Consider the following 26,475-nt stretch of genomic DNA (forward strand, 5'->3'; position numbering starts at 1 on the left):
GTTTCTTTGTGGCTTTGGAGCCTGTCCTGGAACTAGCTCTGTAGACCAGGCTGGTCTCGAACTCACAGAGATCCGCCTGCCTCTGCCTCCCAAGTGCTGGGAATAAAGGCGTGCGCCAACATCGCCCAGCTTTAAGTTACATTTGTCAAGGTGTTTGGTCACGACAATAAAAAAGTAAGCAATAACCTGCAGTTCCTTCATAGAAAGAAAACAGAACTTGACAACAGGTAGATTGGTACAGAAACAGAAATCTGGCATTCGAATATAGACCTGATCAAATATTTGCCCAAAAGAAATGAAATCTTCCAGGCACACAAGGACCTATATGTAAATGTATGCAAATATTCATTACATCATGACAGTTTTGTTCATAATAGTTCAAATGCAGTAACAATCCAAATTTCTCTCAACAAGAAAATGGGTATTTTGAAATGTGGGGTAGGCATATAGGGCAGCTGTAGAGTGCTTGCCTGGCTTGCACTAAGCCCTCACTTTGACCACAACCACTGCAAAAGACTGAGCATGGAAGCACACATCTGTAATCCCAGAACTTGGGAGGTAGAAACAGAAACATTCTGAAGCCAGAAGTGAGAGCTGTATCTATGTTCCGCTCTTATTTCTCCCTCTATGTCCTCCCTCCTTTTTTCTTACCCTCTTTCTTTCATTCCTCATCATCCTTCCCTGCTCTCTTTCCCTTTCCCTTGCTCATCCCCCTTTCCTTTTCATCCATCTTCCCTCTTACTCTCCCCTCTCATCTCTTTCTCTCTCCTTCAAAAGCTTACCAACTTCTTTCCAAGCCACAGGATCCCAAGCACTTCCAGGACTGCCATTACAAATTAGTGAGCTGGCCAGAAAGCCAGGCTTCCTGCTTCTCAGCCTGTTCCAAAGGGCAGATGCTCTACAGAACTGGCCAGTGGCCTACAGAGAAGGCTGGCAAGCCCACACGGCTTTCACTGGCCCCTGTGCAGCTTCTTCTTCCCAGGCACAAACTGCATACATTTTAAATAGAATGGTACCTTTCTAAGGATCACTAGATATCAGAAGGGAGGAAGATAATTAGTCTCTGATCAAGAGAATAAACAATCCTTCCTTCCTTAGCCCCTTGAACCACTCCTTGTCTTCTTCCATTCAGGAGTCACAGTCCCAGATTAAGTAAGGGGGAGTTCTTTCCATCTTAAGCCCTGGGAAGCATGCATGGGAAGGGAGGCCCTTGTCCTAATGCCTATATGACCATCTAAAACAGTCTCCTCCAGGCACATCTCCATCTTGCTTGGATAAAGATGTTCAAGGAACCAGGGATGGGAACAGAAGTGAGACTGACATTGTTAGCGCCCCTAGGCTGCAGGGGGTCCCTGGCAACCAGAAAGTCCATCTGCTGTACCCTCCCTTCCCCACAGTAGGCTCACAGGAAGGGAAGGGGACAATAGCGAGCTAACTGCCCTTGCTCCAAAGTGTTTCAGGAAGTGAGCAGCAGAGCCCACCTGCCTGAGAGCAAGTCACAGAAGAGTTCCTTATCAGTTGGGGCTTCTTGGACAAAAAATGTTGTAAGGTTCCTCGGCCAAGAGCCCTGGGAGTTGAGTTCAGCCATGTGCAACTCAGACACATGGGCAAGGGAAGGGGGCTGAGGATGCCAAACGACTCCCACCTTCCTGATTGCTAGAAGGTAAGAGTCAGTCTTGGAGAACTACTGAATGCTTTCAACACACACACACACACACAAGAACTGGTTCCTATAATTCCCTAACATACTAAAACTGATATCTTGCTATTTTATGGTCAGGAAGAAAAGAGGCAGCCATAACAGAAAAGTTAAATCATTCTGGGTCTTGAGTAAGCAGCAGAGACATACCTCTAAGCCTGACTTACTCTACTCCAGGTCTGGGATGTGGGGGAGGTTTGCATTCAGGGGAAGTATCTGACCAAAGCAGAACTTTCCATGCATGAAACTGAAAATTAGCCCAAATCCACTAGCTCTTTCAATTTATCATGGAGAGAGAAGAATTGAGTCCCTAGAAGCTGTACTTTTGCATGTAAGGGCTAGACTGGTGGTTACTACTCAGTGTCACTTCTGTCCTTGTAAGACACTTGCTATGGATTTAAAACACACAAACAACCCACCATTCTCCACTGGCTTGAGAGGCGCTTGCAATGCTGCCTTGAGAAAAACATACCATCCTATCTGCTGACCAGATCATGGAACAGAGCAACCACTGCAAAACTCCCAAGGGTGTATATACACCCCTCAACAGACTTAGCAGAGTCCTCCATGATTGGTTAAGTATTGAGATCTAATGTGATATTAAAGACAACCCAAAGGACTAGAATTTCCAGCACCATGGTGGACTGGCAGCTTACTGAGAACAATGAATACAAATGGGTATAATAGGGAAAATGTCTTTTTAAATGACTAACGAACTGAAATTTTTATGAGAAATGCTAGCAAGCAAAACAAAGTAAAAACTGCAGTCTAGAAAGGCAGCCAAACACTGCAGCCAGGCTGAGGACATCTGCAGATTACAATGACCTTCGGCTGCATCTACTGTGACCTCCTGGGAAGAGGAGACAGGAGGAGAATTTCCCCCTAACTGTGAAGATTAAGTACGAGATAGAAACATACGCTGGTACACTTTGTGAAACCATGGAATACTGAAAACGAACATTTAAATGTAGCTAAAAAGGAAAAAAATATTAATTGTCCTCAAAGGAAAGCCAAAGACACTACACTTGAAAGGTGACAATGAAACAGAAGAGAATAAGCACAGAGATAAAGCCAACAATAACAATGAAAATCTCTCTCAAAAACAAGGGATTTAATCCAACAAAAATATAGGGGTTCATTTTAATTTCTCACTAAAGAAAATGATAACAAGTTCAAGCTCTAACAGAAAATATTAAACAAAACAAAGTGGGCAGAATTATATGAATACTAGTCCACATAAGATTTAAGACTAAAAGAATCATGAAAGAAAAAAGTTCCATTTTGTTATACAAAATTCAATTCATTTAAAACACAAAATTATTCTAAACTTACACAGCCTTCTAATAACAAGGGCTCAAAAATACATAAAAACAAAAATGGAAAGACTATAAAAAGGAAAACAATCTCACAATCATGCAGGAAACTTTACTGTACTTCTCTTAGTAACTTATTAAACAGGCTCAAATCAGTGACGATAGAATATGAACAACATAACCAAGAAGCTTGATCTAATATAGTTATCTAGCACATGCATATAACAATGATAAACTCATGTAACATGATGAAAATCGACACATACATAATTTTATCATTAGCCCTAATGTGTTTTAAAGTTGAACTTTAACCCAAGTGTATAGGGCATACCTTAATACCAGCACTCAGGAAACAGTGAGAGGCAGATCTCTTTGAGCTCAAGACTGTCCTGTTCTACATAGTGAGTTCTAAGTCAGCCAAGGCTATATAGTGAAACCTTATCACAAAAAAATAATTAATTAAAATTAAAAGTCAGGTTTTGTGCATACATTTGTGAATTAAGATAAAATTAAGTTAAACATCAACAGCAGGAAGATGACCAGCAAAACATGTGCCTAGAGTTTAAAATGAAAAATTATAGCTATAAATAACTACAAGTTAAGGAATAATCATAGTGGAAATTATACTTAGAACCAAGTAATATAAAACTAACACATGTCAGAAATTTGTGACAAATTAAAATGAAAATGTAGAACTAATACTGTTCATAATGAGAAAATCCTTAAAAATAAAATAGTTTAAGAAGAAATAATAATATCTCAAAGCTAAAAGAGAAAATAAAAATCAATATAAAAATGCATATGCTGAAAAATAAATGATAAGATTATAAAGTCAACTGGTTTTTTAAAAGCCATGAAAAAATTTCTAGAAGACTACAGAACCAAACAGAACCAGAAGGTGCATCAGTACAAATGAAAAGGGGACACAACTACAGACACAACAGAACTTAAAAGTTATGTGTCTATTACAAACAACTTGATGGCAATTTTTTGAAAAATAAAATAGAAGATTCCCAGAAAAGGATGGTGGATAAAGAGAACCAACTCCTGAGAGCTGTCTCTTGGTATTCATGCACACACACACATACACATAAATAATAAAGGTAACAAAATATTTTAAAGTCTTCACAGATTACAGAAGAAGAGGAAATCCTTATTTTTATGACAAATGTCAAATCTACAGAAAATGACAAGCTCAGAGGAAACACTGAATATGAAATAAAAGCTCAAAACTTCTCAAAGATAGTGTTTTTCTTCAGGATGTCTTTAAGATATGAAATGGTTAATGATAAAAAAAAGATGGATACATCTTTATTACATTAAATCAAGACCTCCCATTTCTTTAAAGATACTTAAAAAGACTGAAAGATGTTATGAAATTAGAAATTAGTAACAACTTTAAGCATATAGACAGAATTCCTACATAAATAGGAAAATGTAAACACCACAGATTTTAAATAAACAGGCAAAAGATGTTGAAGGTTCTTCACACACACACACACACACACACACACACACACACACACATCTGAAAGTCCAGCAATTCATACAAAGCCCGAGGCCAATCAAATACACACAACTTAAAACCAAAGAAACTATTGTTACACTCCCAAAAGACTGAAAAAAATTTCTGGCAATATCTTATATAAAGCATTGGCAAGAATACAAAGCAACAGAGACAATCATACAGTGCAGCAGGATATAGACATTGGTTCAGCACAATGAAAATTAATTTTTTATTGAGGTGAAACTCACATAAGCTAGTGAAAATTAATTTGAAACTACTGTATAGCATTGAAAACGTTTACAGTCTGTGACCAGTAATTCTACTACTGTGTTTATTCCCTAAGTGAACATACATGCTCAGCAGGGCGCTTGAGCAAAAATGCTTAAAGCTGTACTGTTTGTAACTGTAAAAAATCCTGGGAATCAATTTATTTATAATAGCTATAAACCATGATGTGTCCATTTGATACCATACAGCAGTTCAGCAAAATGAAAACATTTTAGCTACACTCAACAATGCGAATGAACCAAGGAGTGAAGCATCCAATTACTGACTGGTACCCACAGTATCAAAGTCCTGGTTGGCAGGGGCAACCTCCTTAGGGAAGAGGGAGAACTCAGAGAAGCACTCAGGATTCATCAGGTAATTATTGATAATATGGAGATGGCCCAGTTATTTGTCAATCAATGTAGTTCAACTCATGTTTCTGGGTCACGTTTATTGGACACCAGAACAACAAAATGCCAACATAATTTCATTTTTATATGATATCACAAACATGTACAACTAAGCAATAAATTATTTGAAGGGGGACATAAATATAAGAGTAGTAAAGAAAAATGCAGGGGGAAGACATGGAGGTGTCTGAGAAATGGTTACCAGTGGGGAGTGGAAATGAAAGATAGGATGGGATGGAGGAACGGACTTCTGCCACTCTTCCTCTCAAACGGATGGGAGTACTGGGTGCTGGCAGTACTAAGTGTTTGCAGTACTGAGCACTGGCAGTACTATTTTTCTTTAGATACAATTTATAAATGTATCACTTAAATACTTCATGACTTGTCTTGATTTTTACAACTGATTTTAGAGAATGCTAGAAAGAAAAAATGAATAAAAGACTGCTGGGAAAGATGATTCCCACACGTGGTAAGTGGTCGGTCAGTGGCTCTTCCCCATCATTCCAGAGACATTCTTGCAAGGATGCCCACTGAGCAGAAAGTGGAGTCCAGAGCATATCAGGCTCTAGCTCCCCCATTTGTTGCGATCATAGTTATGCTTTCTTTACCAGTCCCTGGAATCTTTTCCACTTCTAAAGATTCTTTAGCACGTGCTTCAATCATGAGAGGTCCGGCACCCTCATCAAGATGTGCTGAGTCAGGGAAGTTTCTAATACTGTATTGAGTCTATGCTGAGGGCCAAGGAGTTGGAGACATTTTGGAGGAGGCACACATGCTCACCCGGCAGACTGCAGAAAACATTCACTCTTTAAGTTCTTCGCAGTCAACTCTGAATAGCCGTGTCCATGGCAATTTGTCTTCTTTCTGAAGTCAAAATGTTAAGTGTGTGTAAGAAAGTCACAGCTAAGAGGGATCACTTGTCTGGGCCTTCTCCAAGGTTCAGTGTCCCCATCCTAAGATGACAAAAGAGGCACAGAAACCCTGACATGAAAACTGCAAATAGCACAGGCAAACAGCTGGCAGCTCCTGCATCACCTCTGGCCTCTGAGCTGAAGTCACATCCAGAAGGAAGTGAAGAGATTATGCAATCCTTTATGCATTTCCAAATGTGGGACTTGGCCGGAGTCTTGAGATGTAGCTATCCAAGGATCTACTACATTGGATATTAAGGGTATTTTCAAAGTCCTCCTCTGTCAAAGTCTTTGTTTTCATTAGGATTCATTAGCTTCACCATCTCATGTTGGGCCTGAAAATCCAGTCAGTGACTGAAGAGATTGAAATTACTTACTCAACCAGGTATGTCATACTATTTTTAAAGTGTGTTCATGTTCATATATATGTATGTGTGTGTGTGCATGCATGGCATGTGTATGTGTGCAGAATGCATGTGGAGACCAGAGGACAACTTCAGATGTCATTCCTTAAAGTACCCGGCCTGGAACTCACCATGTAGCCTAGGCTGGCTGGCCAGCAAGCACAAGGGATCCCCCTGTCTCTGCCTCCTCAGCACTGAGATTATAAGTCTCTTACCACCATGCCTGGCTGGCTTTGCTTTTTTAACTACATCTGGGGATTGAACTCAGATCCTCATGCTTGCAAGGCAAACACTTTACCAAATGAGCCATCTCCGGAGCCCCTCATTCATGCATTTATATTATATCCTGCTTTCATTTATTGTTTCCACTATTCTTTCATTGGCTTTTCTTTGGATCCAGTTATGCAACCATGGCTCTTTTTTTTTTTTCCAACTTCACTCTGAACTCGCATTACAAGGGCCATGGATGCTCAGAGAGGTCCCTATACTTCTCCTTGCTTCACTCCTTAAATTTGATGACCTCAACTGTCTAGAAGTAAAGTTCAACATTACTTCTCTGTCCACAAGAGTGTCAACTACCCCTTGCTTTCAGCAACACTAATAATGAGGGGAAGAGCCCCTCACTCATGTATAAGGTCTACAATATTTTGCAGAGCCTATATTGATCATCTTGCCTCCCAACCAAGTGTTCTCAACAGGGACCCAAAAGGGTAGCCCTCTGGATAGGGGGCTTCAGTAACTTCACATCACCAATCCCTCTCCTCTGCCCTCCCGCCCACCTTGGGATTCATGGAATTGCTTCTCTCCAACTCATTACAAGAATTTCCCTTCCCTTAAAGACACAGAAACTTTAAATAACTGAACATTTCTGATTATATTCAACAATCTGGAATGGCCATTTTTCTTTCAGATAAGTGATCCAAACAATAAATGTATGCACTCAGACCTCGAGCAATACTGTTCCCTTGCCTTCAGTTATATGTTCACATTTTCCACAGATGGATCGAATTGAAAACAAACAAACAAGCAAGCAAACAAAAACACTTTGAAAAAAACATGGGCCTTCTTTTTCTTCTACTTTTCTACTTGTGTTTTTTCTATTGCCTTTTTTTTTTTTTTTTTTTTTTGGAGAAGAACTGTAACTGAGCAAATGGGTTGGGACAAACTGTGTTGCCCATGTAAGTCAGACATTCTTCCAGTTCTGAGCATAATATCTGAACTGATTAATCACCACTCTGGGGTGTGGTCATAACATCTTGAACTCACTTATCCAAGGGATCAGCACACTGGCCGTTATCAACCTGTATCCCCTAAAAAGGCATAAGAAACGATGCCACCAGAGACTTCCATCCTGATTCTACATCAGTCCTCTTTCAACTGTGGCATACTGTCACTGGGCTAGAAGGCTGGAGTGTGTCTCCGGCCACAAGAAGATACACAAAAGTTCCAGTATCATTTTCTCAGAATCCTCTGTACTGTCAAATGTTAAAATAAGACTTCTCTAATAATGTGTGGTACAGTGCTGTAAAATGCCAGCCAAAGATCAAGAAGTTCCCAGCAGGGCTATACAGCTGGACTATGGTCTGCAAGCCCCAGGCTATCCAGAATCTTTAGGAGGCATTAGGAGGCAGGGTAGTTTTGTTTTTGTTTTTTGGTTTTTTTTTTGTTGTTGTTGTTGTTGTTGTTTTGGTTTTTTGAGGCAGGGTTTCTCTGTAGCTTTGGTGCCTGTCCCGGAACTAGCTCTTGTAGACCAGGTGGGCCTCGAACTCAGAGATCCACCTGCCTCTGCCTCCCGAGTGCTGGGATTAAAGGCGTGCTCCACCACTGCCCGGCCAGGGTAGTTTCTTAAATAGCTGCACTTTTCTCTCTAAACACCATGCTAAACAAACAAAAATTCAACCACAACTCAATAGGTTTGGGTTCCTGATCCATGTGCCTTCCTCAACAGGGCACAAGAACATCCATTAGATGTTTTTTGATATGAACAAGTCAAAAGATGTAACAAATATATAGCATTTCATTGAACTACTTACATCTTTCACTAATCTTAGAAGTCCATGTTTTGAATTTGTATGACCTTTAAACACTATTTTTTAGTCTCTCCTGTTTCTACCATTATTATCAGTTCTTACTGTTTGATTAAAAACAACTTTCCTAATCCTTTCACGAAAACTTTATTGATTTCTTCAAATTTGCTAAGTGCATTTAGAAGGCTCTTAGAATTTTAAATAAATGCTCAGTCCTGAAAGAGTCTGAAACTCCCACCAACAATAAAAGACAGGCTGCAATGCACACTGACAGACTTGTGATGTTTCTCTGCTTTCCCCTCTTGGCTATGCCGTCCAGGTTGTCCAGCACCATCCTAGTATCCTCCAGCTGCGGGGCACATGTTTATTTTTTAACCTATCTCGTCTTCTTTTCAAGGTTATGATGTTTCTACCAGCTTTACAGCTGAAGAATAAAACTGCTTGCTCAGGTAGCTAGATTTCCTGCCCTATCTGTCCTGTACAGTTATGGTGTAGTAAAATGTGCTCTGACTCCTCCTGAGGTAATAGACTGAAAACCAGCCTGTCAGAGCCTCCTTGATCTTGATGGCGGGGCAGGGGGACCTGAAGGACACCAGGGATCTTGCTGAGCAGGAAGAGAGACAAGTTGAAAGCTATCTAGTTGTCACACAGATGTTATCTTCCATCAAGTAGAATCCTGGAATCTGCCAGGACTTCAGACTAAATGTATCTCCTCTTGCCTGCACCTTTCACACACTAAATGCCTCCCTGGCTCACTTGGCAGGGGTCCAAGAGCAGCACACATTTCTCCACTCTGAGGAGGGTGGCCACTGCTGCAACACAATGGGCGGAGACACCCTAACAATGGGGCCAGGTGAACACATCTTGATCCACAGAGCAGACACTAGTTAGCAGTTGAGGCAACAACTACCCCCTAACCCTAGTACCAGGGTATTGAGGGCCAGAAAATAACTGTAACCTTAAGAAGCCAGACTTGGTCACTAATTTAAGAAATCTGTCCACCAGCCCCAGGTGGAGTGGATCAGGATTAGAGCAGAGAGTCTGTGTTAAGAGCACTGTGGCCTGTGGGTATCTTACAGAGCTGGGTGGAAGCGGAGAGCTCAGCACACACTCGCCCCTCCTGCCTGCCAAGCTCCCCCAGAGGACAGCTATCCTTCTACCTTGCAAAACTCCCAACATTGCAATGCAGCGATAGAAAGGACATCCAGTTCCTGCTGGTCTCCACTTCAAGCAACAGGTACCAAACAGCTGCACCAACATGGGTCTCTTTCCACCCCACAGGACAGCCCAGACCAGAGCAAAACTACATAGGCAATGGGAGACTCCTCTCCGGAGCTGTCTGGAGGCAAGAGGAAACATCGGCCACCCTAGATTTAGTGTCCCTCCTATCCTTTTGACTTAGGAATCTGGGGACCCTGCAGAAGTGGCTATGTCCTTCTCCAGGGACAGAGAAGGGTGAGATTACAACAAAGTTCAGACAAGAAGCACCTGGACAGAAACCAGTGGGAAGGCCTCAAATCAACACCACTCCAACACTGAGACCTGCTCTTTGCCTGTGGTCTTTACCCTTGAGTTTTTGAGCTGTACCCCACGTGTTTCCTGTCCTCACCACACACACAATTACATAAAAACATTATAAACAACAGAAACACCCAACTACTTCAGTGCAGGAGAGCTGATACCAGTATTTGGGCACAGATTCTGATCATTAGTTGGGATTACATAACCACAAAAACATGGGTTGAACAGCACTTGTGTAGAGGTTAGTTCAACAAATTCCTCTTCTCTGTATCCCCCATCCCTACCCCTACCCCCAGCAACCCTGGATTAAAATATTCAAGCATCCCTGATACCTCAGGGGCACCTGGCCACTGCCTTGCAAAACCAAAGGCCGCCAAAAAGTTCAAGATGCAAGGCAAAAAGAGGACCACAGTACCACACACACACACCCCAAGCCGGCAGGCTCTTGCATAACCATTGTCCCTAAAGTTCAAGGGCAGGCCAAGTCACAGGTCCTGACCCTGCCAAGCATTGTAAATCAAATCATCCAGCTTCAACATAGGTCTCCAAGTTCCTCTACACCATCACTTCTGTTCCAGCCTCTAGTCCGGGTGTCCATCACAACCCCAGGGGCCAACTGTCACCAGCACATTTTAAAATGTTGAAATGTGGGACACATCTAGGAAGGGACACCTGCTTTATTAGAGACAGGGCAAGACACCTCCTCCCCCACCCCAGCTTCAGTAGGAGTTTGGGTTTGGTGTGGTATGCTGTGTTTTGTGGGGATAGGACTGACAAGGTATGATTCCCCCCCTCCCCGCCCCGTGGAATCGTTTTCAATGGGTGGCAGGACTAGGAGCAGGGAGGGAAAGCTCTCCCTTGGGTCCTGGGACCCAGCATCAGACCAATATCATCCTTCAACCAAGCACCAACAGACACCTCTCTGGGGTCTGACCCATCCTGGAGTGGTTGCCTGCCCCAGGAACCAGGTCTGCAGCACAGTGCTGCCGAGAGAGAGAGCGCGCGAGCGATCGCGGGGGCGCGCAGCGCGCACAGGGTTACAGCCCAGCCGCGGTCGCGAGTGATTGACGCGCGGGGGTCACTTGAGGTTCGTGCTCCCCCAGCCAGGCCGAGCGCGCAGCCCACCGCGCACCTCGGCCACACTGCCAGTCTTGCCACCGCAGCCCGCCCGACACCTGGCGTGAGAAAGGCAGCAACAAAATGGAATCGCAGCGCGAGGTGGCACTTCCCGGTGGCAGCCACGGGCGAAAACACAATCAAGAAAATATAAGGCGCAAGGAATCCATCCGCGGAATAAAAACCCAGAGTCCCCTACCTTCTGCCTTGGGGTGGCAAGCTGGTCCTGTGTGTTCTCTGACCCACGGATCCAGCACCCTTCTTCATCAATTTTTCCGGTCAGTCGGGATATTGTGCATTTTTTTTCATAAACACCTGTTTCAAGTAAGGGGTAGAGACCTTATTGAAGGAATTGTCCTTAAGAAATAAATTGTGCATACGTCTGCCCGTCCAGGCGTGCATGCGTGTTTGTATACACACATATGCACACGAAATACTCGTGTACACTGGAGCACCAAACTAAGCAGGGGGATAATGGGAGAGTCGGCTGGTGGTGAGCATGCTCGCACCGGGAACAGATCCACCCTCTGTTATTCCTCTGAATAAATATAAATCACGATCAGAAACCCAAACAGAAGCATCCCTCTTCAATTCCTGCTGGAAACACGGAATAAATTCAGCTCGCAGACACAGAATCTAATCAGCAGCTGCTTTCTGAATCCAGAGCCAACCCATGCCCTGCTTGTCTTTTCCACTAGGAGTCCAGACCTTTTTTTTTTTTTAAGGGGTTTTAACCTTTTAAAGATACAGTACACCAATTATCACTTGAATAGCAAGACTGGGAGTACTGGAAGAAGCCAGTGCTGGGCCTACAGCCACTTAGGACAGAATTATAGGCAGTGATAATATTCGTTGACTTTCATCTATCTGCTCACGTGGATAATACATTACATGGTGGGACAAACATGCAAATACTGACAATGGGCTTCCCAATTACGATTAGCATTGCATATGAACATTTCTAAATATTTGTTTCAAGGGGTCAGCAGACTTGTCTACCCAGGGGTGGCCCCTCTGGGTCCCTTATTATTTAGTAAGGACCTGAAATCCTGCCATGTTGCTAAAGGCAGTGGTATATACCTGTGCTGCCCCCAGGGCTTAACCACAGGGCATGCTGCCCTGCCTTGCCCTGTGGTCTCAGGGATGGTTCTGGCCCCGTTTCTGACCCACCTTGAGACTCACACATAGATCCTGTTCTAGTTTCCTTAGACCAGAAATCAAAACTACTGCCTAACCTTTAGTGTCTGGCGATTCAGATTTGACTCTTCAAAAAGAGTTTAGTGAGGCTTCACTGTTGTTCTGTTCTTAAGTTCTTGGGAGATCTTGGAACAAAGTTGATTGTGAAGGCTGAATAACAGGGTAGAGGACTAAACCACCTCCAGCCTGAAGCACCCTTGCCAACTACTTCAGCCATGCTTCTACCCTAGATTTGTTCTAGCTTTTAAAGAGGTACCACTGAGAAAATACAAAGAGGAACTTTAATCCTGTTGGCAAAAAAGACAAATGTCTTCCACCCAAGAGCCCCAGAGCTTCATCCTGGCATTGCTGGTTCTCTCCTTGTTCCTTGCCATCAGCAGGCTCTCCTCCATCACAATATTCCTAGGGCCACTTCCCTCCAGCTCTCGCCCCAGCTCTCAATTCCTCTCCTGGTCCTGCCAGGCAGACCTCTGAAACCAGTGCCTGGCTCTCTTCTCTTACCTGGCCCTGTCTTCCTCACCCTCCCAGTCCAAACCACTCCCCCCACCTCTCTCCTCCCAGAGCTCTTTAGAGAAAATTATCATATTTCATGTGTCATCGCCCTAGCTAGCTGAGTCTGTCACTGATTGGTTGGGCACTGGCAGCCGGAAATGTCACTAGCCACACAGCATGGAGCTGGCTCCCGTGGCCACCACAGACCTGTGCTTAGGAGGCTTGGTGACAAGGAACAGACCTACCACAGGGAGCCTGTCACTCTTCTACCCAGGCCTGGGGGAAGGGACTTCTGAGAGGGAGCAGGAGTGTCTGCCACCGTGGTATTGCAGGAAGAGGAGACACATGTTGAGAAGAAAGATGTCTCTGTCCTTGTTGAAAGATCTAGAGAAGTGTTTCTGACAAAAGCATTCTTTATTCACATTTAAAAAAAAAATCAGGAAGGCTTGAGAAAACAAGATTTTCATTTTCTGCCTCCCATCTCCTCCTAACACCACAGCACCAAGGAAGAATCGTAATGTGTTTAAGTTGTCAGGAATCCAGAAGGTCTGGGCCCTCTCCCTCTCTCTTTTAAGGGTACAGCTCTCAACTGTCACATACTCACCCCTGAGGGGGAGGGGATATTAATTTAGCCTTAGTGCACTCTGAAGCCTACAACCTGTCTTTGTAGTGACCCACAAGAGCCTTGTCTCCAACAGATTTACCGCAACTCAGCACTTAAGTGACTTCATTCTGATCTCTGACAAAGCTAAGGCCAGTTTCTCTGACCTTTTGTATGGAAATTGTTTCTCAAACCCTTGCTGTGTTTACACTGAAAAAGGGATCCTTGCAGACAGAAAGTGAATAGGTCATATGGTCCAGCCACTCCCAGGACAGAAGCTCCAGACTCCTCTAATTCCACACCTAGGCTGTTGGTTTGCTGAATGATAAAGGGGACTCCTACATGTCCTGTTCATTCATCCCCCAAAGAGCCACCCAAATGTTGGTAGTCCTACTGGAAACTGAAGGATCATATTATCATGAGGTAAGCATTGTGAACAGTAAAAGGAAAATTCAGTGTCCTGAGGCAAGGGGCAGGAAGGTTGATGCAGATCCTGCACAGACCTTGAAGAAGTCATCACACAGGGTCCCAGAAAAGGGTCCTAGAAGGCTCAGGCTCAGAAGATGGAGACTGGAGGAGGGAAATCCAGGTCATGGGGATCAAGGCCAATTCACTAAAGAGAGAATGGCTGGACTCAGAAACTTTCTCACAGCTTCTTTGGAAAGTGGGAGGCTTGTTTCTAATATAAGTAAAAACTAGAGGTGTGGAGGAGTAGGGCAGCAGCTCCCTGGGGAGTGCCAGTAAAAGCAGTCCATAGACAGACAGACAGACAGACACACACACACACACACACACACACAGAAAGAGACTTCAGTAACCAGGTAAAGGGTACAGGACAAAGGGTTGACAGGAGTTCTGAAGGAACAGCAGCACCAAGGAGGGGAAGCAGAAACACAGAAGCAAAGGGCTATTCCCTAGAGCTGAACTAGTGCAGATCACAAGGCATGCCGGAAGCAGGGTCATTGAAACAAGCACATACATTCATAGATGTAGAACCCCAAGAACCTAGAGACACAACCCAAGCATACTCAGGGAAGGAGGACCTGCTGCTTAAAAGGAAATAAAATCAGAATGGCTTCCAGTTCCCTGTCTAAAACGGGCTCAGAGACACACCTGTGCTTATAGGCCACTCCAAGGGCATGTGGTGAAACCTCATTAGCTCTCAGACTAGCGGCTCCCTCTATGTGATAACAAAATAGAAACACAACATCACTGGCACACCCTTTATGAAGAAAAGTTTCTGGTTGTAATTTAAGATTCTCTGCTAAGCAAGGGAAAAATAGGCCAGGAAAATGAACTCACACAAGCAGAGGGTGTTATGTAAGAAAAAGTGATGTGGAGTGAAGCCAGGGAAAATATGATTGAGTACAGAATTGATAGCATGGTTATAACATCTAATGGTTATAACATTTAATTATTAAACATTTTGAAAGATAAGAGTCAAATGATTAAATATGCAGTGTTCCCTAATCTGCAGCATCACCTGCTACCAATTGTATTTACCTGTAAAATGACAGAGAGAGAGAGAGAGAGAGAGAGAGAGAGAGAGAGAGAGAGAGAGAGAAAGGAGACAGTTTCCAATTCATATAGTTAGATTATTTGATTATAAGTTGTTCTGTTTTCTTATTGGTTATTATCACTAATCTCTTACAGTGTCTATTTTACATTCCCACCTACTAACCAATGCCATAAAGTTATTTTCTAAGAGTGTAAAGAAAAAGATGAGGTCATCCAGTCTATGCAACACCATCAGGACAGCTAAACAATGCCCCCCCAGATATGTACTACCTGATGCCTGGGAAATGAATACTACCTTACATGCAAACGATGTGGATAAATTAATTACATCTTCTTGTTTTTAAAATAAATGTGTCTGGAATTAAATTTCTATATTAAAAATGTGTGAAAGGTTCAATGGAAATGCATTAGCAAAATAATAATAACAGTGGTAGTAGTAGCAGTAATAAAGAAGACTGAGAGGACCATCTTGTCAGGCAGACAATCCCAGAATGCCTCTTCTTTCAAGCACCATGTTAAAGTGATAACAAGGATGGGGATTGTTGGTGTTGTTGATTGTTGATGGATGGATGCTTGTTTAGAGATGGTATCTTTGCTCTGCAGCGCAGACTAGCCTTGATCTTCAGTTCCTCCCTCCTGGACATCCTGAGTGCTGACTACAGTGTGCATAACTGCACCCCACACAATTGAAATACCCAATGAGAAAGAAAATCGTAGAAGGGCCATTGGCCAGAAAAACAGAGAAGGCATAGGAAGAAACTTGTTTGCCAGTTAAAAATACATAACACTTCAATGTTACAGTAACCAAAAGGGCCTCACACTGCAGAACCTGCACAGCAGGCTGGTGGAATTGACCATAGTTGAGAAACAGTCTGACTATAGTTTGTCATGTGAAGGTTAAGAAATGAAGCCTGAATTTTAAATTCATGAACAAAGAAATCATTATTCAGTAACATAATAATAGTATTTGACTATGGCTAGTTGACAATTATTACTTCCTCCAGCCCATGCCTTATTTAAAATCTGTTGTTTTCAGAAAAAGAGACCCTAAAGAATAGATAGATATTATAGTTTATCATTAAGCCATTCAATGCCATAAAGTTATTTTCTAATAGTGTAAAGAAAAAGATGAGGTCATCCAGTCTATGCCAAACACCATCAGGACAGCTGAACAATGCCCCCCCAGATACGTACTACCTGATGCCTGGGAAATGAATACTACCTTACATGCAAATGATGTGAATAAATTAATGGCCTGGATGTGAGGAGGCTTTTCTAAACAAACTGAGGGAAGGGGCAAGCTCTGCATGGAATCACAGGATCTTTTGTAAGAGACAGGAAGAGGGCTAAAGAGAGTCACGGGATTAAGGAGGTCAAGAACAGAGAGAGGAATGCAGCCAGAAGTCAGAACAAGTCAGAGCCATCAGAAGTAGGAAGAAACAAGGAATGGATTTTCCCCTGAAGCCTCTGGAGGGAGTTTGTTCCTGCCCATGACAACACCTTGATTACCACCCACTGAAATGGACTGAAAACTTCGGACCTCCAAACTATGAGCAGATGAATGTGTCATTCGAGGGCATCAAGTTGATGGTCTTCTTTCTCAGCCACAGAAGACTAAGAAAACTACCGCGGTGAGAAATGCTGGGATTCCCAGGGATTCCAATAAATGCTCCCACAGGCAGCAAGGCTTATTCTGTGCCTGGCGCTACTCCAGGATTTACATATCCTAGTCATTTAACTTGTGCACAAGGGGGCAGTCGGGAGTAGCTGTTGCTAAGGCTTGTAACATCATACTGGGGTGAGCTCTGTGGCCACGAGCTATGACTTTCTTATCTGTCAAGTAGAGTTGCTGTGGCTTGAATGGGAAATGTGCCCTCCAGACTCATGCTTTGGACACTCACCCCCAGGTTGAGGTGCCACTGAGGAAAGGGAGGGGGTGGTACTGGAGAGCCTTTAGGAGGTGGAGCCTAGCCGGCTGAAGTAGGTCACTGGAGTGGGACCTCTCAAGGCCTGGTCCCTAGTTTTAACCACACTATGCTTGCTGGTCTGCCATGATGGGAGCGGTCTCTGCCACATAACCTGCTGCCATGAATCCCACCATGCTCCTCTGCTGTGATGAACTGCACCCCTCCAAACCATGAGCAAAAAGAAATGTTTCTTCTATTATGTTGTGTCTGTCAGGAATTTTTGGTCATAAATATAAAACTAACTAATATGAGACATAATGGTTATACCTACCTATTGAGGCTGTGGAGAATAAAATGAAGCCAGCTATATAACATGCCTGATTATTGGTTTTCACAAGTGATAAAGTAACAACTAGAAAGCCCTTGCAAATACTGCACTGTGGTCTGCCTTCTAGAACTTTCTATTACCAATTCTCCTTCTTTTGATATGAACAAAATGTGGATCACTTTTAATACCCCAAATATCCTTCAACTATTTGAGAAGGTTGATCCAGTCCTCAGGAATCCTGGCTGTTCCAGCTTAGAACGCCTCTTTGGAACGCATCTGGAATTCTCCCTACACTCATCAGCTCCCTGGAACACAGTCTCCTATGTTTTAGATGTGACCACAGATGACCGTCATGCTTATATTAAACAGAGATACACAAACTACAGCCCTTGGAACAATCTAATTTTTACAGGCCACATGCTACAAATGAATTTGACATTCTTGAAGGGTTATAAAAACGCAAACACTGGAAAGAATTTATAACAAATACTCTGTGTGACTTGTAAAATCTGAGATGTTTGCTATTTTTTCCTTTTCTGGAAAAAAAATGCTATCTCCTGTTCTAGAGGATTCTATACTTCTCTCAGTACAATATACTGTTACTCAAGTCTTTCTGGAAGTAAGATTACACTGGCGTGCATGCTGAATTTATTTCAAGCCTGCTAAAGTGACATCAGTAGTCATTCTCCCCCTCCTGTCTTATTTAGTAGTAAGATGACTACTCAACTAAGACTACATTTCCCAGCATCCTTTGTAAGTGAGGCCAGAAGACAAGCTTTAGCTTTGAGTTGCAAGCTTGTATAAACAGTGTGATTACCTGGTCTGCTCTTGAAGGAAAGGAGCCCCTTTCCCCTCCCATTCTCTTTTCTACTGGCTGGAGTGTGGGTCTGGAAGCCATATGGATCAGGCTGACAGAGGAACAAGATGGAGGATACTGGGTCTTGGTGCTGGCATTTTACCCTGTCCTGGTTATTCTCAATCTTCAAGAAGGAAAGTAATTTTTTATTAAAAGTTCTTACTAACGTTCTTTAATAAGGTCTTTGAGTCAACAACTGAATCTGGGGACACCACAATACAATTATATCACTCTTTATTTCTACCTATCTATTGATCAACAGATGTGTTTATTTATTTGTAATTGTTGCTACTGCCACACACTTTTCTGGTCTACACTCATATATTTCCAGGTCTCCACAACATGACCTTACATCATTTAGCCTTCTTACACTTTATACTATAACAATCAGCCTATCATTTTGCCCTGACATCTGGGACCTAATTCTGTTGCCCAAAGTGCCTTCTATCCTTTCTGATTTCATAGCATTCTTCAAAGGGCAGTTCGGTTGCAGAACTCGAGCTAGACACAGAGCTCAGCAGAAGAGTTGATCAATATTAAGTATGATGCAGTAGAGAGGACTGCTGTGCCAGTAGGTGGAAGAGGAAGATCAAACCCAGAGCCAAACGGAGGAGGAGCAGGAAGAGAGAACTTGCTATGACCCAGTCTCCACACTGGGAGCCACCCCATTGCTAGCTCATTATATATTTTGTTCATTCAATTGCTTTAAGTTGCATATTTTTAGGGCAATTTTTTGGGGAGAGGGGACATGTATATATGAGTGCATGCATGTGAGCATTTGTGCAAGTGTGTGTGTGCAGGTGTGTGCAGGTGTATGGAGGCCAAAGGTCATTCATCAGGCACTGTCCACCTGTTTTATGATCTAGAATTCACTGAGTAGGTGAAGCCTGCTGGCCAGCAAGCAAAGGGAATCCCACCTGTCGCCTTCCCTCCAGCTTGCTGCAATTAAAAAGTTCAGCCGAACTCAACTTCCAGTGTGGTCTGAAAACCAGCAGCTCTCCAGAAATCATCCATGCCCTCAGTCCCAAATTAGGAACACTGAGGCATCCAGCCTTATGGTCTGAGCCTTCCACCATTCTCAGTCCCACCAGCAGGGAGGCTGACAATGTTGGTTCCTCCAGCCCTTAGCATGTACTGGTGTAGGGCATGTTCTTTGTACCACATATGCACACATAGGTTCTGTTCCTCTAGAGAAGCCTGACTAATGCAGATCACACATTGAAAATCCTAAGAAGCATTAGGAGGAAACAGATACTTTCAATTTTCTATGGGAGGATCCTGACATCTCATTCAAGTTCTGTGAACAATTCTGACGATTCCAGTTGAAGAACCAGTGAAGACTCCAGCCTTAAAAAGCCTCTTATAAAACACCACTAAGTCCAATATCAACCAGAGAGATGTGACATCATGATCTCACACCATGGAATCACCATACCATGGGCCTGCGTGTCGTAAGTACCATAAGCATTAATAAGCTCAGCTGGGCGCAGAACAAGAAGGAGTTAAAGGCACAAGGCTTGGGTCTTTCTTAGCCCACCAAATCAGAGGTAGAAATTTTGCTCAGCAACTGACTCAGAGGGTCTAATCTTGCTTTTTCTTTCAAATAAGGCTATCCTTTGGCATACTAAGCCTAAGTTTAATATGAGGAAACTTCTCCCATCTAGTAGCCCCACTTTGGGCACCCCACACACAGCAGTCATGCTCCCCAGCCACCCTCTGGGACAGGTGTAAAGGCAAATGCTAGGCCATGGCTACAGAGGACTCTACAGTATCGCAGGAGCAAACTGTGAAATTTCAGTCATACTGAAATAACAACATCAACAAAGCTGTAACAAGAAAAGGTCATGAATAAACACTGCAAATTTCATGTAACTTATCATGGGGGATCAAAATCTAGCATGCCTTTAGGGGCCAAGCAATGACAGGAATGCACAAAGCACCTCCATATAAGCAAACCCTGTAAATAAAATTCTGTCAGCTAAGAAAGGTGGAACAGGATGATGGAAGACTAGCCTGCATAGCTGTCTCCAATGATCAGTCAATAAAATAAAGGGGGAGTCATCTCTCAGCTGGGAAGACAAAGAAAGTGCACTTTTAAAAAATTTGCTTATATAAATATACATTGATTTGTTTTGTTGTTTTTTGAGACAGGGTTTCTCTGTGTAATAGCTCTGACTGTCCTGCAACTCACTCTGTAGACCCAGCTGGCCTCTGCCTCCCGAGTGCTGGGATTAAAGGTGTGTATGCCCGACCCATACGTTGATTTTTAATGCAATTTTTAAGGAAGAGAGAACATGCAGAAATCAGATGTCTCCTAATGAATCAGGGTAGATGACTTGATCGCAGTAATTCTCAAACTGCGGTCCTAAGAGCAAGGAGTCACAGGAGTGCCCAGGGAACCTGGAAAGATGTTCCTCAGTAGATCCCATTGACACTTGGAGGCTCTCCCCAGCCTCCCAGAAGAAACGACAGCCTTTGCCTCTTTAATCGGGGTCTGTTTCATCAAAAACTCACCCCTTCTTTCAGCTTTTATATCAAAATCATTTTAAACTTACACAAGATTCATACAGAGAATCTTATATACTCTTTCCCCAGATTTCCTTATTGTTAGCATCTTATGTAACCACAGTAACAAAGATCAAAATCAAGAAAATGATGCTGGCACACCACCACTAACTGAATGGCAGATTTTTCTCTAATGTTTACACATGTGGGAATGTTTTACAAATATTATACAAAATATAAATGTATTACACCTAATGTCCTTTCCATCCCAGCCTTCAGTGGGGGATGTGACACTGCTCTGAGCTGTTGCCCCTCCTCCATCTCCTCTGACCTGCATTACCACTCAGTCTTCCCTTGACTCTCATACCTCTGACCTTCTTAACAGCCTTGCTTGTGTATAGTGGACTGTCCCTCATTTGGGTTTTTCTGGTACTTTCTCATGATTAAATTATGCTCAGGAGTCTGGGGCAGGAATAGTATAAAAGTTCTGTGTCCTATAAGAAATAAAAGAAAGTATCTTGAGTCAGCTAAGGTCAAACTGCAGAGAGACAGAAAATAATGGACACCTGCTAGCAGTCTAAAAGCTCTGCAAATCCTGTTTGTCTAACTGTCCCACCCAAGCTGAGATGTAGAACAGATTCCTACTGCCAAGCTTGCCCTCTGACCTGCAGATTTGATAAGGGCACGCACCTGATGAGCTTTAGAACAAGCGGGGAGGGATAAACCACACACAGTTTTTGTTGAAAGACAAATGACATAGGGAAAGACAACTGGGATAAAGGATGACATTTAAGATTGTACCCCCCTGAAACCGCAGTCCATGGGGAAAGGGAAGGAGGGACTGGCATGAACGTTCTCAGTTCTCAGTCAGGACACCTGCCATTCTAGGCCAATGCCCATCTTTGAGAGGTGGTAGAAAAACCGCCCCACTTCTGCTACTCTGAGCTGCCAGTGCTCTTAGTAGGAAGGGATGACCCATGTTTTCCACTCTCAGTGTATCAAATGCCGTCATGTGTCACATGTTTGTCTTATTACTGGTCTTGTCAACCTTGGTGGCCTCTGCCAGGTTTCTCCACTGAAAGGTGATTCATTTTCTCTGTGTGACTGATAATTATCAGGGAATCTCAACTATCTTGAGATTATTATTCACCCAGTAGTTTGGGCATCCATAAGGTAAGCTGTCTGCAGTAAATACAGTTACAGTGTCCTGAAGGTGATCTGCTCTCTCCCTCATTCCTGAATCATCTTTTCCTCACACGAAGTAGCAAGTCCGTGTAGTGGCATTTCCATTGGATTCTAATAAATAAAGCTTGCCTGAAGATCAGAGAGTAAAACAGTCCCACTTGTGGAGGTGGCACACACCTTTAATCCCACTGCCTGGAAAACAGAGACAGGTGAATCTCCCTGAATTCAAGGCCAGCCTGGTCTATAGCTAGCTCCAGGACAGCTGGGCTACCAAGAGAGACACTTTACCAAAAAACAAAACAAAATGAAAGTCAACTGTTTATTTTTAATATAAAGAAATATGACTGTGGAGAAATATGGTTGGAGAGATGCTCAGTGGTTAAGAGCACTGGCTACTCTTCCAGAGGACCTGGGTTTGATTCCCAGCACCCACAAGGCAGCTCACAGCCAGTATCTCCAGTTCCAGGGAATCCAACACCCTCTTCTGGCCTCCAAGGGTACTGCAACCACATGATGCACAGGTACACATATAGGCAAATGCACATAAACATAAAATGAAAGGAGATTTTTAAAGAAATATAATCCATCATCCTACTAAACTCACTTATTAATCCTAAGAATCTAAATATATAAGTTCTTTGTCAAGCTACATGTTGGTAGATGTGGTTTTATTTATACTTTTCTAATCTTTATAAATGCAATCCCCCTCTTGTCACTTTGTACTGATTTGGGCTAGGAATCATAAGAGAGAAGGGTGTTGAGTCTTTCACTGTTGAGTGTATTGTTAGGAGTGAGCTTTTTCTCTTGCTTGTTTGCTTGCCATCCCGCTCTTCTTTGTAGATATCTTTTGTCTCCTTGTTCCTACTCCGCTAATTCTAATCATGAATTAGCAATGACATTTCTACAGTTTTTCTACAAGGATGGGAATAATCATATGGTTTTTCTTCCTTGTTTCTGAATATATGTAAAATTACTTAGATTTCCCAGCAATGAACTATCTTTGCACACCAAGAATAAACCCCATTCAGTGTTTATGTATATTAAATATAGGTAGATACAATACTACAAGGTTTGACTTACATACAAATGTATAAAAACATGAATATACTTACAAATAAGAATTTTATATTTCACTTTAATTAAAGATCTTTGTATTGCATTTGTTTATTTATGTTTTGGGAAGCAAGCATGTGAAAGTCAGAGAACAACTTTTAAGTCAATTATTGCCTTCCACTGTGGAGGTTCCGGGAATTGAACTCAGGTCATCCAGGTTTGGTAGCAAGCCCCTTTACCAACTGAACCATTTCAATGGTTCAAGGTTTTATTTATAAACATTCCCTTGAGGATTTTTGTAAGTATCATTATGAGGAATACTGGACTATGATTTTCTTCTCTTGCATTTGCTTTAACAGACTTGGGTAGTGAAGAAATTCTGCCCTCATAAAACAAGTTGAGAAAACTCTTCTCTCTCTCTCTTTCTCTCTCTCTGCTTTGGAAAAGAGTATATATAATTAAGACTCATTAAATATTTCATAGAACTTGTCACTAAAACCATCTGGTCCATGAGTTTTAAACCTAGAAATTCCGAGTTCTCTGGGACATACAGGACTATTCAAGACATCTATTCTTCACGGATGAATTTCCATACTACTGTTTCCCATGGAAGTGACCACATTGCCCCAGTTGTCCTGAGTTGTACATAGCACTTCCTTTTTATTTCTTCACTGCCATGGGGCTCTGTGATGACGGCCTTCCTTTTCTTCCTGCTCCTGGTCGTCTGTGCCTTCTTTCTCTGATCAGTCTCAGAAGTACATTCATTTCCTTGATCTTTTCAAATCAACAGTTTGGGTTGGTTGGTATTTCCAATTTACTTTTCTGTTTCCACTGCTGTAGGCCCATATTTCTGTATGGTGTGGCAGCCAGGCTCTGAAGTCATAGGCCCACCTGAGGTGGTCACATGGACCTGTAGACTACCCTCAACAATAGCCAGGATGTGCTACTCCTTCTCTTTTGTTATGAATGTAGATCACCTGGGAGATGTGTTTGCTGAAGCTGATGACCTAATGGCAGGTGTGGTACCTAGCCGCACATTCCCCGGAAAGAGAATATGAATGAGGTATCCACGATGTTGGATAATAAATGCGGGTAGATCTTATCTTCAGGAGTGGAGAACCCTGAGATGCCCTTCCGTGATGACCCTGTAAGCTGTGTCTGGTTATTCTTTGTGGCTCTGTACCAGTCCAGTTAGGGAAAATAGTTATCTATGTTGGGGCCCACGGGCCCTAACAGAGTGCATTGCTTTTTTTCCTCTTGTCTTTATTATTTCTTTCATCTCCTTTCCCTTAGTTTTAATTTGTTCTTCTCTATCTGATTGCTTTTCATTATAGGTACCTTTCTTCTTTTTCTAACATAAGCATCAAACACTACAAATGTTCATCTGTGCCCTACTCTCACTTTATCTCATTTTGATTTTTGAAATGCCATCTCTCCTTTTCTGTCATTAGGAATATTTTTTAATTTCCTTAAGACTTCATCTGACACCTACTGTTGTTTTGAACACGTGTTGTTTAATCTTCATATATGTGAGGATTTCTAGGAAAATTCAGTGATGGGTCATGAACATATTGTCATGATGTCTATTCTTCTGAGTTAAGGTTTGTCCTTTGGCTCAGAATACAGCATTTTTGGTGCATGTTGTATGTGTACTCCAGAAGGGTGTGTTGTTGGATGCTTCAGATTGTTCTTAAGAAATGTAAGGTGTAAAGAAAAATTCACAGCAGTTAGGTTAAACATAAATAATATGACTTTCTAGTAAAAGCCAGAATCTGTGTAAACTCTGACTCAGATATAATCTAGGATATCATGACTCAGCAGGAATTCAGGACATTGTGACTCAGCTATAATCCAGGACATTATGACTCAGCTGCAATCCAGGACAGTCACCGCACTAAAAGCACTTACCAGTTCACAACTGCCTAGAACAGAATGTGATGTTACATACTTAGCACTATGGGTAGCAAAAAATAAAATAACTTTAGAGAAGTTCTAGATATTTAAATCAATTTCTGATTTTTTTTTCATTCATGTCACTAGTTTGCGGTAAATATGATGGGTGAATACAGAGTATAGCTATTTATTTGATGATTTATTGACCTTTTCCAAAGATAAGTATTGCCATTAACCATTAACTAGTCCATACATCATAATTAATATGGATGATGATAAAACAAATAGTAGTCACTTAGACCACTGTAATTTAGCTAAATGAAACATTTCATTTAATCCTCCTCATAACCCAGGGAGAGAAATGAACTTTAGCAAGTTTAATAAGTGTCTTAGTTAGACACCACAACCAAAATCAAGTTAGGGAGGAAAGGATTTATTTGCTTAAACATCCACATATTAGTCCGTTACTGAAGGAAGTCAGGACAAGAATTCAAACAGGGCAGGAACATAGAGGCAGGAGCATAGGTACAGAGGCCATGAAGGAGTGATGCTTACTGGTTTGTTTCTCATGGCTTGCTCAGCCTGCTTTCTCATAGAACCCAGGACCACCAGCCCAGGAGAAGAATCACCCACAATGGGCTGGGCCCTCCACCATCAATCACTAATTTAAAAAATGCCTACAGACTCTAACCAAACAAGTAGAAGACCTGTAAGACAACAACTTTAAATCTTTGAAGAAAGAAATTGAAGAAGATACCAGGAAATGGAAAGATCTCCCATGCTCTTGGGTAAGTAGAATTAACCTAGTAAAAATGGCAATCTTACCAAAAGCAATCTACAAATTCAATGCAATGCCCATCAAAATCATAACAGCCTACAGAATGGGAAAAGATCTTCACCAACCCCACATCAGACAGAGGGCTGATCTCCAAAACATACAAAGAACTCAAGAAATTGGTCATCAAAAGAACATATAATCTAATAAAAAAAATGGGGTACAGACCTAAACAGAGAACTCTCAACAGATGAATCTAAAATGGCTGAAAGACATTTAAGGAATTGCTCAACATCCTTACCCACCAGAGAAACGCAAATCAAAACAACTCTCAGATTCCATCTTACACCTGTAAGAATGACCAAGATCAAAAATACTAATGACAACTTATGCTGGAGAGGATGTGAGGTAAAGGGAACACTCCTCCATTGCTGGAAGGTATGCTAACTGGTACAGTTGCTTTGGATTTCAGTATGGCAATTTCTCAGAAAATTAGGAAACAACCTATGTAAAGACCCAGTAATACCACTTTTGGGTATATATCCAAATGATGCTCAATCATACCACAAGGACATGTGCTCAACTATGTTCATAGCAGCATTGTTTGTCATAGCCAGAACCTGGAAATGACCTAAATGTCCCTTGACCAAAGAATGGATAAAGAAGTTGTGGTACATTCACACAATGGAGTACTACACAGTGGTAAAAAAAATAATGACGTCTTGAAATTTGCAGGCAAATAGATGGATCTAGAAAACATCATATTGAGTGAAGTAACCCAGACCCAGAAAGACAAATATAATACATACTCACTTATAAGTGGCCTTTGGACATAAAGCAAAGAAAACCAGCCAACAATTCACAATCCCAGAGAACCTAGACAACAAAGAGGACCCCAGAGAGACATACATGGATCTAATTTACATGGGAAGTAATAAAAGACAAGATCTCCTAAGTAAATTTGGAGCATGGGGACCATGGTAGAGGGTA

The 26,475-nt window shown here is 42.2% G+C and overlaps 1 protein-coding gene across 2 annotated transcripts in view; it reads right to left on the reverse strand.

Moving 5' to 3' along the window:
• Positions 1-26,475, reverse strand: part of Hivep3 (HIVEP zinc finger 3) — a 403,273-nt gene that overhangs the window by 303,810 nt on the left and 72,988 nt on the right. The window contains exon 2 of one of the 2 annotated variants that reach the window (XM_057783680.1): positions 11,375-11,490. The gene's annotated coding sequence lies outside the window, so the exon portion shown is untranslated. Of the gene's footprint in view, positions 1-11,374; positions 11,610-26,475 lie in introns of those variants that run through there. The other variant, XM_057783681.1, reaches the window with a different exon arrangement.

Source organism: Chionomys nivalis, chromosome 11 (genome assembly GCF_950005125.1).
Source record: "Chionomys nivalis chromosome 11, mChiNiv1.1, whole genome shotgun sequence".
In the NCBI taxonomy this organism is placed as follows: domain Eukaryota; kingdom Metazoa; phylum Chordata; class Mammalia; order Rodentia; family Cricetidae; genus Chionomys; species Chionomys nivalis.